Source organism: Rhododendron vialii, chromosome 5a (assembly GCF_030253575.1).
Source record: "Rhododendron vialii isolate Sample 1 chromosome 5a, ASM3025357v1".
Lineage (NCBI taxonomy): Eukaryota > Viridiplantae > Streptophyta > Magnoliopsida > Ericales > Ericaceae > Rhododendron > Rhododendron vialii.
Genome location: NC_080561.1, coordinates 30,575,071 through 30,587,814, shown reverse-complemented (window position 1 = coordinate 30,587,814; position 12,744 = coordinate 30,575,071).

The following is a 12,744-nucleotide window of genomic DNA, read 5'->3' as shown; positions in this document are numbered from 1 at the left end:
TGGAAGTTGGGGAAAATAATTGGGAAAGTTGTGAGAGAGGGGAATGAAAGTCGAGTGAGAAAGATAGCGCTAGAAAATTTTCAGGTTCAAATTTTTCACTACTATTGGCGCGCCGGCAGTTTTTACGAGTTAACCAGATGTGGCACTTGCTTGATGAGGCAGTTTTGTAAAAATGCCCTTTAAAAAGTACTCCAAAATTCCCGAGTTCACTTTAAAAAAAAGGGTCGATTACAAAAACGTGTTGTAGTTTTGTATCTCTAAGTAAGTGTCCTATTAAATACAGCTTTTCGAGGCACTTTTCACTGCCCTATCAAATTACCATAAATAAATTAAATATATTAAATTTGAGGTCAAGACTGAGTGCCGCAATAGAGAAAATAAAATGAGGCATTTTGAAGGATGGTGCCTCGTTAACAACTTGATAAGGCATTTTTTGAAAATTGTCCTTTCAAAAGTGCCCCTAAATCCCCATTTTGTTGTAGTTTCCCTACTCTCTTTATTTTATTATTGCAATTAGTTTTTAAATTACGCATTATATTTGAGTTTCCCAATTCACCCCTCTTGGGTTGTTATTTGGACCAACACCACCAATTAATTATCACATTCTCCTGGAATCCCTCCCTCGCTTCTCTCTCTCTCTCTCTCATGCACTCTCTCTGCAGTTATGCATACTAAAACAACAAAAAATGCTCTTATAAACTACTCCAATAAAACGTCTTTTAAAAATTACTCCTATAAACTAGTTCTCCCTCCGTCCCTTATTTAGAGTCTAGTATTTCATTTTGGGCTGTCCTTTAATAAGTATCAATTTTGTAAAGTTAATGGGTAAAAGTTGGTGTATTGTCTATTTTGTCCCTATAGTAGATTTCATTTTGAAAAGTTAGTGAGTAAAAGTGTAATGATGATGGGTAAGTATGGAAAATGGAAAAAAAAGTTGATGTGAGAGGTATAATGATGATATTTTTTAATAAGTTGGAGTTACGAAGTAAGACACTTAAAAATGGACGGAGGGAGTATTTTTTTAGAACTGGAATTGATTAGAAGTGTAACTGCTACATAATATTAGAAAATATTATGTTAATTCACTTTCTCAACATCGTATCAGAATCATAAGATTTAGGTCATGTGGGATACTCGCTCTTTTGCAGGTGGCTAAGCCTCGCTACCGTCTGCCAGACACTCGAATTTCACCTTAAATCTCTACTATGATGGCTTATCTCACTCATGGTTGTTTTTGGTTTTCTTTAAGTTTTTTCCTGGCTTCTCATGGCTCTTGATTCTCGCTCTTGGCTTCTCCTGGATTTGTCCTAGCTAGCTCTTGGTTTCTCTCTGTTCTCGCTCTTGGCTTCTCTTGGCTTTCGCCTGACTCTTAGTTAGTTTTGGTTGTCTTCCTGGCCTCTCCTGGCTCCCGTTTTCTGATTGTTCTTGGTTTCTGTTAGGATTGTCACACATACACACACGATTTACGAGTATAAAACAGTAAAGAATCAACACAGAGATATATGTGGTTCCCTAAAACCAGGTACGTCCACAGGAGCAAGAGCGGCTGCTGTTATTTTATTATCACAGTATGGAGCTTCACTCGTTTCGCTCCGACATCTAGCCTTCTTTCTAGAACTTCTTAGTATCTCTATTCATACTTAACATATAAGCCATAGTTCTAACAATTTCTCTTGGCTACTTGAATTTAAGAAGAGATGTTAACATAATAGAAAATGTTATGTTACCATATTCTGTAGGTTGATGTTTCTTAGCAAGTTAGTCTTAGTTTCAATTAGTACTTTATTTTCTAACCGTGACATTAAACGGGAGTGAAAAATTCTTCTGGAAATTATATATTTCTCTAAGCTAGGACCAGTACATGCATGTACCACGGTCCACGGTGGTTACGAGTCTTTGGACAACTCAGTACGTAATGGAGCCCAGCTGGAAAACATTGGCTGGACCGGCGTACGTGAAGATGACTGGTTTTCTCCTCCTCTTGCAAGCTTCCTCAGCAGTGGAGCAATGATATAATTAACGCCCGCTATGTAGCTTAATTATCGGCTGTTACCAAGCAGTTTTTTCCCTCGTTCTCTGAAAATAAAAATAGCTCAAAAAATGCAGTCAAATTCTGGCACGGGCTCCGGTTGATGTTTTTAAAGGCCACTTGGGCGGTTGTTGAAAGTTGTTGAATTTAGGAAAACGAAATATTAAGAGAATATTGGTTTATTTCTGAATGAATTCTTTACAAAGATACAAACCCTTTTATATACAAAGAAGCTAAACTAGAAAGAAAGTTAAACTATGAAAGAATAAATATACAATATTCCTATGCTACAATCACGGATCCTCAATCAATCAATTAGGCAACTGATTAGAAAACTGGATTTTCCTCTAACATATAATTTCCAAACATGTTGCAGCCATGGCTCGATATTAGGCTTCAGCAGAAGAACAAGCCACATTGGTTTGTAATTGAACGTCGAGTTGTCTCACAACCCGCCCAATCTGAATCACAATAAGCCTTTAACGTAGGATCATTGAATGAAGGAAAGAATAATCCTTGACCAGGATTCCGTTTAATGAAATGCAAAACTCTTAGAGCAGCTTGCCAATGTGGTTTCCGAGGATTCTACATAAATTGACATAGGATTTTCACAGAGTATACTAAGTCTGGCCTTGTTACTGTTAGGTAAATCAATCTCCCAACCAATCTTCTGTATTTGTTTGGATCATGTAATGGATTGCCATCGTCGGGATTCAGTTTCAAATACACCTCCATTGGAAAAGAATTGGGACGAGATCCTAATAATTTCACATCGTTCAGAATATTCAATGCCTATTTTCGTTGAGAAATGAAAATTCCCGTTTCGGACCGAGAGACTGCAATGCCAAGAAAAATATTTGAGATTGCCAAGATCTTTAATGTGAAATTGTTGCAAGAGAAAGTCTTTGGGAGACTTGATTGCCTGTTCATTATTGCCGGTGACAATAATATCGTCCACATAAATAAGTACTGCAGTAAATGTGTTGCTCTCGGACTTGGTAAATAGAGAGTAATCGGGCTTTGATTGAGTGAAACCTGCCTTTTGAATAACACAAGAAAATTTGGCAAATCAGTTGCAGGAAGCTTGCTTTAAACCATATAATGATTTATTGAGCCGACATGCCATAGTCTCCCCCTGTCGGCGAAGACCAGAGGGAAGGTCCATATAGACAACCTCATCAAGATCGCCTTGCAAAAAGGCGCTGTGAACATCCATCTGATGGAGGATCCAATTGCGGGAAGCAGCCACCACTAAGAGACAGCGCACAGTGTTCAATTTGGCAGTGGGAGAGAAAGTCTCCAAATAATCAACTCCTTCAATTTGAGTGTAACCTTTAGCAACGAGGCGAGCCTTGTAACGTTCAATAGACCCGTTAGAATTGAATTTGATTTTGTAGACCCATTTGCAACCAATGGGTTTGTGACCAGCAGGTAGAGGAACAAAAGACCAAGTATTATTGCGAGCAAGGACATCAAGTTCAACTTGCATAACATTTCTCCATTTTGGGTCAAGAATTGCCTGATCATAGTTAGTGGGCTCACAAAGACCAGAAATAGAAGCAAGAAAAGAATAATGGACAGGAAAAATACGAGAATAAGTGAGAATTAGAGAAAAGGTGCCTTGTACCTCGAGTTGGACATGGCGACAGGATGGATGATTGTGGGAAAGTAGTATGGGAAAAGTTCATTTGATAATCGGCATGCCACGCAGGATGGGCGCCAGGTCAGGTGGAATGATGAGAACCATTGGGTGGGGTGGTGGTTCTAGTGGACGGTGGTGGATCTGGTAAAGTAATCGGTTGAGTGAGTGGTGGTAGTGGGTTTGGTGGGAAAGTGTTGGTAGACTGATTAGGTGAGGAATCGGTTGGTAAAGTAATCAGTTGAGTGAGTAGTGGTATGGGTCTAGTGGGGAAGTGTTGGTAGACTGATTAGGTGGGGAATCAGTTGGTGAGTCGATTAAGGCTGGTGGAGTAAGTAGGGCAGGTGAATTGGTGGGGTAATCGGTTGGTATATCGTGGGTAGGTGGGGTAGTAGATTCGGGAAAAGGTGTGGTGTAGGTGAGGTCGGGTACAGAAGCGGGGGGAAAAGCAAGAGAAGACATCCCTTTATAAGAGAAGATATGCTCATGAAAACAGATATCCCTACTAACAAAATTTTTGTGAGAATCTAAATCTAACAATTTGTAACCCTTTTGACCTGTAGGATAACCCAAAAAAATGCAATGCGTAGCACGAGGAGTAAACTTAGAAACAGGTTTGGCAATTGTAGTGTAACATAAACTTTCAAAAATCTGAAGGTGGTCATAAAGGGGTGAATGACCATGCAAGCGCTCAAAAGGTGTAAGGGAAGAAAGGAGTCGAGTAGGTAATCGATTGATTAGATAAACTGCGGTGGTAACATACTCACCCCAAAAATGAATGGGCACATTAGATTGGAAAAGGAGAGAACGAGCAACTCGCAATATATGACCATACTTACGTTCTACAATTCCATTTTGTTGTGGAGTGGAGACGCAAGAGGTCTGAAATTTAATGCCTTTAGTTATAAAAAACAATTGGAGAGAAAGAAATTTACTACCATTGTCACTCCGAAAGATTTTAATGTGTGTGTTAAATTAGTTATGAACAAAGGTAAAAAATGATTTAAGTAAAGAAGAAACATCATACTTATGAGACATAAGAAATAACTATGTACAACGAGTAAAGCCATCCACAATGGTTAAAAAATAACGAGCACCAAAATGTGTTTGATGTCTATGTGGACCTCAAATATCACAATGGATTAATTGAAAAGGCATAGTAGAAGAAATAGAACTTGTCAAAAATGGTAATCTAATCTGTTTGGCCAAAGGACAAACATTACAAAAATTATCAAAAGAAACTGAAACGAAAGAATTGGACTTAGAGATGATACGTAGATCGGTAGGTGATGGGTGGCCAAAGCGATGGTGCCAGGTAGAATCGGGATGGATAGTATGGCAAGCAGTTGGCGAGGTGCGATTTGGTGACATGTAATAGAGGCCGCCACTTTGCTTACCCCAGCCAATCATCTTCCCCGTAGCCAAGTCCTGCAAAACACAAAAATTCAGGAATAAGATCACACAACAGTTTAAGGATTGAGTAACTTTACTGGCAGACAAAAGATTTAATCGAACGGAAGGCACACGAAGAACATCTTTTAAAACAACATCTTTGTTGAAGAGGAGTGTGCTAGTAGAGTTAATAGGTACGGCGGAGCCATTGGGTATATTAACACAAGGTGCGTGGGGCGGATGAGAGCGAGAAATAAAGAAGAATCAGAAGCAATATGGTCCGTAGCACCACTATCTAAAATCCAACAATTTGAGGAGGTAGAATTAACAGAGGGATGATTATACAAACCTGCGACATTTACATAAACATCATTATTACCCTTGGATAAGTGTGGCGCATTTGCCACGGCAGTGGTCAATTGTTGATACTGCTCGACATTTGCGGCATGTGCAGCAGCAGGATTGGATCGAGCACCATATTGCTAATCTTGCTGTCCCGGACAGTTGCTTGGTGGTTTAAAATTGGGATCATATTTTGGTTTAAAGTTGGGATCATGCCGTGGGTGTCCGACTGGAAAGCCATGCAACTTATAACAACTTTCAATAGTATGTGTATCCTTTTTGCAATATTTGCAAAATAATCCTTCAGTATTTGAAGTGGGAGATGAAAAAGACGAGTTACCAGAGAACTTGTTGTTTGGGTTGAAGCCTTTATGAAATCGCACAGCCGCTGCAATTGAGAAATTTTTGGCGAGCAAATTATTCCCAATCTCTCGTTGTTTCTCATCCAATAGTTGTGAGCAAAGCTTTGTGGCCGAAGTGTCTGAGTAATGTACGGATCAAGCCCTTTTTTGGATTTGAGATTAGAACTAGAAATACTACTATCTCCCATGGTTGGCTGGTATAGAAGATGAAAGGCGTCAGAAAAATCAAAAACTGAATCCAATTTTGATTCGAAATTTCGAACTGATTGTTTAATCGTTTGTTGATAAAATGATTGGATGATACGAAAGTGGTGATTTAATGGTTATTACAGAAAGCTAAAAAGGGATTGATGGAGAAAAAATAACCACGGTGAGCAAAGAAAAAATAGCTAGGTATAGAACCCTAACTCTGATACCATGTTGAATTTAGGATAATGAAATATCGAGAGAATACAAACCCCTTTATATACAAAGAAGCTAAACTAGGAAGGAAGTTAAACTAGGAAAGAATAAATATATAATATTCCTATGTTACAATCATGGATCCTTAATCAATCAATTAGATAACTGATTAGGAAACCGGATTTTCCTATAACAAAAGTTGAGTTTCAAATGGGCTAATTTTCCTTTCACATCCCTTCGATTTGTCGGCAACCAAAGAGGAAGAGCAGATCGAGTGTAGCTTCATTAGCGAAAATGATTGGGATTTCATCAGTTAGATTGTTGTTGTTGCTGTTATTGTTATGGTGGACGTGCACTGCAATGGGATCAGTGGCAACGGCCAGTGATCAGTACGGTGCCGTCAAGTACAAAAACCCGAAGCAGCCGGCAGCGGTTCGTGTGGAGGATCTTCCTGGTCGGATGACTTTGGAAGAGAAGATTGTTCAGATGGTGCAGATTGAAAGGGGTCACTGCCGAAATCAGGAGAAACTATTCCATAGGTATACAACAAATGAAAATCCCTGCGAATCCAACTCCGAAATGCTAGCCTGTTTCCTTTCGGTTCAAGAAAGTGAAATATATTTGCAATCTTATTTTTTGATCTTTCGCTGTGGTGTAGATTTCGTGTTTGAAATCTAGAGATTTGAATATCGACCGTTGCGCAGCAGTTTTTCGGCGCCCAATACCACTACCCCAGTATACTGGTGCTACAAATATTCACATCCGTATCGCCTGATTCCCAATAACGCAACGCTTTACAGATCTGAATTTTTGCGTGCTTCACCATGGCTACTGCGCCGCTGCAGCCTGCAGTTCAAGTGCTTTGGCACCAAAACTAATTTGAAAAAAATAACCACGACCGCTACAATAGATTCCCACTATTATCATCCGATAGTCCTGCTACAAATATAATCATTCACTCCCTCTATTTAAAACCATGGTATGAATGCAATTGGCTTGTGTAAACTGTATTCCGTAATCCACTAACTATCATTTCGGTAGTATTGGTACTCACTGGTGAAAGATCATATCCCTCGCCCGTTTAGTTTGGGCAATCAAACATACATGTCCGGTGTCCCCATACAATTACTTGGTAACTTATTGTAGGTTATGGTAACTAATTCAATAATTTGATGCATCACCTATCTAGGGATACGGGGATGCTGCCAAGCAGTCCCTGCCAAGCGCCCCACTTGGTAGTGTCCCTGGATCCATCTGGTCCGGACCCAGCAATTCCAAAGGTCAAACAACGCTACTATCCAAGGCCGAAATCCATGTGAATTTTATTTTGGGCTGTTGTGCAGGCAGTGTACTGAGTGGAGGGGGGAAGTACACCTCTTCTAAATGCTAGTGCAGAGGATTGGGTTAATATGGTTAATGGGTTTCAGAAGGGATCGTTAGCCAGCCGTTTGGGGATTCCAATGATATATGGAATCGATGCTGTTCATGGACACAATTCCGTCTACAATGCTACGATATTTCCTCGTAACATTGGACTTGGAGCCACCAGGCAAGTAGAAAACTATGGTTTCTATTCTTGAATGCTTTCCTTATCGCAGGTTTTTGAATTTCACTATGCCCTAGGCATATTCTGAGTAAGTTATGCTTTTGAAAAAAAACTCCTATGCTTCCAGCCTTCCATGCTCCTCAATGTTCTAGGATAACCGTGCCCAACTCAATATTGTTTGGTGGAAGTTGACAAAATTCATTCCTTCCTAAGTTCGTTGTTACTTTTGTGTCTGTTGGGTTTGTGAAACCTGATTCAGTCTTGTTTTGCCACTTCGCTCACTATGTCGGGGTTGGGACAGGGCCAGGCTAGCCCCAATTGCCCAATTGGGGAACCACCTAAAATCTCTATGTTGTGCTTTTCTGTTTCTGTCATTGAACTTGATTTATTATTCATGCAATTGTACGTATGTTTGAACGATTTCACAACAAGTTGAAGTACCAGTGTCAGTTTAATCGAGAGTTGTAATAATTATCCACCACACTCTTGCAAAATATTGGAAATTAATTAGGCATTATCTTGAGTCCTTGATAGTTATAACTCATTCATACACAAATTAGTTTGCATACATTAATTGTAACTCAAATAAAAGCAATGGCACGGATACAACTTTAAAACACAACTCTGGACAGAACTGTGTCCAGAGCCGGATGCACATGGGCCTACACCCAACAGCTCCGGACACAGTTGTATTCATACACTTTTTGTATAAAAATAGACTGATTAAACTTCTTATTGATGCACAGTTTCTGCTGCTTGTTTATTGGTCTTTAGATTGTTGTAACGGCCGGTCATGAGTAGACTATTATCGAAATACTAAATTGCAGTCTTCTAATATACTTGACTGCTCCAGGGATCCTGAACTTGTGCGTAGAATCGGCAATGCAACTGCTCTTGAAGTCAGGGCTACTTGAAGTCACTCCGGCATCTATCTGATTTCTCCTATGACTCTGCCCCGAAAAGGAATGAGGCGGGGACAAGGGACTGTAAATCCAACTCGACCTACCCATTGCCATCCCTATTCGTAACTCGCTGCGTACAAGTGGTTATATAGCCTTATGATCTTGTTCATAATTTAAGTATCTTTTTTCGTTCTTCTCATTTACCTAATAATCTTGCCAATCAAAAAATAAAATAAAAATTATCCTACAATCCCATATCATAGAATTAAACACTTTATATGCCTTTCAAAAAAAAAAAAAAAACACTTTATAGGTGTATCAACGATCATGGTATTAATGAAAACAACATGGTGATCGACAGAAACTGTTTGCTAAGCATTCACATGTATGCCTGCCTATTTTGACTCGATCTCTAAAGGTGCATCAACGATCATGGTTTCCTACTCTAGTTGGAATGGCAGAAAGATGAATGCCAACCACGATCTAATTACTGGATATCTCAAGGGCACACCCAAGTTTAAGGTAAAATAACATAATGCCATGGTGTTAGGCTTGGTCTATTTACCCTTTGTGCAGTTATGTGAGTAATTCCGTAGAGGAGATATGCTGCTTAGACTGTTGAAACTGAACTTGTCCATTTCTATGGATCCTTGTGTTAACAGACCCGTAGACATGTAACTCTGATGGTGAATAATAAAAAAAAATCCTATTCTAATAGTGACATGATAACAATCGGAGCTACCTCAACCGAAACCAATGACTCCCGCTATATGAAAGCAATACAGAAGGAAAGAGTGGGTGAGAAAATGCACGTGTAAGAGAGATTCCCCAAATAAAGGGGTGGGCAATGTTTTTGGCAATAAGAAAAGAGAAAGCTACAAGAAAGAGAAAAGAGACATGAAGAGAGATTTAGGAATCATGTGAGGGACCTAGTGGGGCATTGCTTAATTATATAGGCAAAGGACTTGGTGGACTCTGAAATTGAAAAGCAGAACCGGCCCAGCGTTAATTTTCTCGCCCACTTTCGGGAAATTTCTAGCGGGTCCTATTTTTTTGTTTGGATTCCATGCAGACCCCCTTTTGTAAGTGTTATTCGATCTAGACCCTTTTTAAAAGTACTTTAACAATTTTGCCCTTTTGCACAATTTTTATTTTGCGTTTTTATAGAATTCTTGGGGGTGTGGATTCTTGGTGTGAATTTTGGAAGCTAGAGTGAATTCTTGGAGGTGTGAATTTTTCAGGGTGAGAATTCTTAGAGGTCTGAATTCTTGGTGTGAATTTTGGAGGTGTGAATTTTGAAAGTGCAAATTTTTGAAAGTGTAAATTCTTGGGGGTGTTGATAAGCACCCAAGAGTTTACAATCTTGGTGCTCAAATCCTCCAAATTGTGGCGTTTATATATTTAAATGGTTGTTTATGTTAAATATTGCGCATAACGTATTTTTGTAAGCGTTTCCGGCTAAATGCAAGAATAAGACATAGTTTGACGCCAAGGATAGCCCTTGAGGGTAACCGAGCACCCGAGGCCATGAGGTGTCATGCCACCATGTCCCTAAAGCGAAGTGACGATGGCCCGGAGGATACCCCGGAGGTGCTAAGGCAAGGAAGGCAGAGCATCAGTCTGGAACCTGCAATCTTGTAGGTTGTTATTGATAGCATTCCACTTGTTATCGATACCATTGGTCCCATTTTGGTCTAGAAGTTGTCTAGAAGCAAGCGTAGCAATACCTCCCCTATTTTGTTATTGATAACTCTTTTCTCGACTAGAACAAAAATCAGTTTTTATAGCGTGCAAAAAACGCTATGAAAAGTAATAGATAGCGTTCCGACAAACGCTGTATTAGCCCATGTTATTAAAAAGTCCAAACATTTTATAGCGTTCCATGAATGCTATCAAAACTATACATACCATAGCGTTCATAGAACGCTGTAAAAAACTAGACATTCTATGGCGTCCTATCAAATTGGGAAGCTATTATATCTTGTCTATTACAATAGAGTGTTCTTCTATAGCATTCTTTGCCTGCTATAATATGGGAATCCTACCATAGCGTTGGATGCCTGCTACAATTGCTGGCAAAATTTTAAAAAAAAAATTACAATTTTTTTAGCATTTCCTGAATGCTACAATGCACTCTTTTGTTACATTACAATGTTGCATAATGTATCAATATAAATTTAAATAAAAACAAACTTTTAATACCTAAAAGTTGTCCATGTATCATTGAACTTTTAAGCCAATATCATAAAACCGAGAAATTAACAATTCGTCCAACATAAATGTCAAAAACTTGATGTAACAAAGTCAAGATACAAATGTCAATATCCGAAAAAAATATATCCAAAGAAAGAAAATAATTCACTACATATGCTAGTTTTAAAAAACCTATACAGATGTCGACTAATAAACAATTTACGCGACGCTACTGTGCAACCCAATCAAAATTTGTCCTCTACAATCAGCATTGCTTTTCTTATTCATTTTGTACACTACAAAAATAAGAGTCTTAATCAGTACAACTAAAAAAGACAGACATCAATAAGACAAGACAACATTTAAAAAAAGAAAAAAGAAAAGATAAGACTAAAGGACTAAGTGTTTGGGTTTGTTTTTTCCCAAGTACATATGAGCAGGGCCAAGAATAATCTTAGAAGCAGCCATACCATGACCAATTGATGTGTAGAAGCTGCGGCAAGACCAGCAAGAAACAAAGGGTAGGGGCACCTTGACCAATAGGATTAGCAGCAGTAAGGACACACCAAAAAACCACAACAAATAACTCAACAGAACCAATAGAGATCCCATATAAGCAACACCATGATGAAGGAGTGTGCAACTGAGTGACCAAACCAAAAGAGCCACATCAAATAAATAGAAACTGCAAAAACACTAAAGAAAAAAAGAAAAAAGACACCCCCAAAAGTCACAAACCCCAAAAAACAAAGCAAAAGAAGACCAAAGCTTCATGAGTCAAACGTTGCCGAACCATCAGCTAGCTCGATAGCCACACTACTGTCACCGCATATCTTTTTCCAGTAGTGAAAGGTCATATTTACCAGGACATACAGATACCCAAACCTGATTAAGTTCTTTGGTAAGAATTGATTCAAAAGCTTTTAGGTTCCAAAGTGATAGCTTCCCTAAACTACTACATTTCTATATGAGATTAGATACCTACCTAATCCACAGCAAGATGTTGGAATCCTTCTGTTATATACTGCATAGTTTTAAAACGTAGAGAAAAGAAGACAAGAAGGAAAAATGATACTGTGTTTGGCTCTCTCCCATGTGAATGTACATGTTAAGTCGAACGTATGCATCACAACACAGAAAAATCATTGATCGTCCTGCCTTCCTCAAGTCAACGCTCGTCCTGCCTTCCTACGTCCCATTGCTTCAGTACTTCATCTTTGGCTTGCAAAGCCCATGTTGGTTTCAACTTTCTTAAAAACTTAACTGGCTTGGATTCGGGCTTGAGGGGAAGGTAGTGTTCTACAATATCTGTGCATATCTCGATACAACCAAGCGAAAATGTCGTGATATTCCTTTAGGAGTTCTGTTATTGCTTGGCTCTGTTCAGTAGACAGTGTTGCCCCAATTTGGACTTCCCTAGGAATCCCAACTGTCATGGCCTCCTCTATGTTAGGTTTAATACTGTTCTCGTCTTTCAACCATATCCTGGATCTCATTTGGAATTTCAGTTTCGATATCGCTTTCCATTTCGAGCTTGCGCGGCTCATTTTTGGGTTTGATGTCGAAATTGTACTCAAAGGAAGGGCTTTCCTCAATATCTGCTTGGTCATCTACTGTGTTGGATATAAGATTTTATCTTATTTCCATTTTATTTATTATCTTTGATCTGGAAGTCACCTTTTTCTTTCCTCGGGCAGTCTCTCTCAACTAGATTGATCTGTTTGGATTTTGGTCCATGATGGCCTTTTTATTGATTTTGACGATTGGATTTCTCTAGAATTCCTTCCTGCCCTGGTAGTTTCATAAGGCTAGCTCCGCCAAGGCCTGAGGTCAAGTCTTCCCTCCTATTATCTATTAGTACGAGCTCTGCCCCGTCTATAGGACAAGCTCCTAGGACCCGAGAAAGAGAAGATTTGGTGAGTATTGAGCTAAGCTGA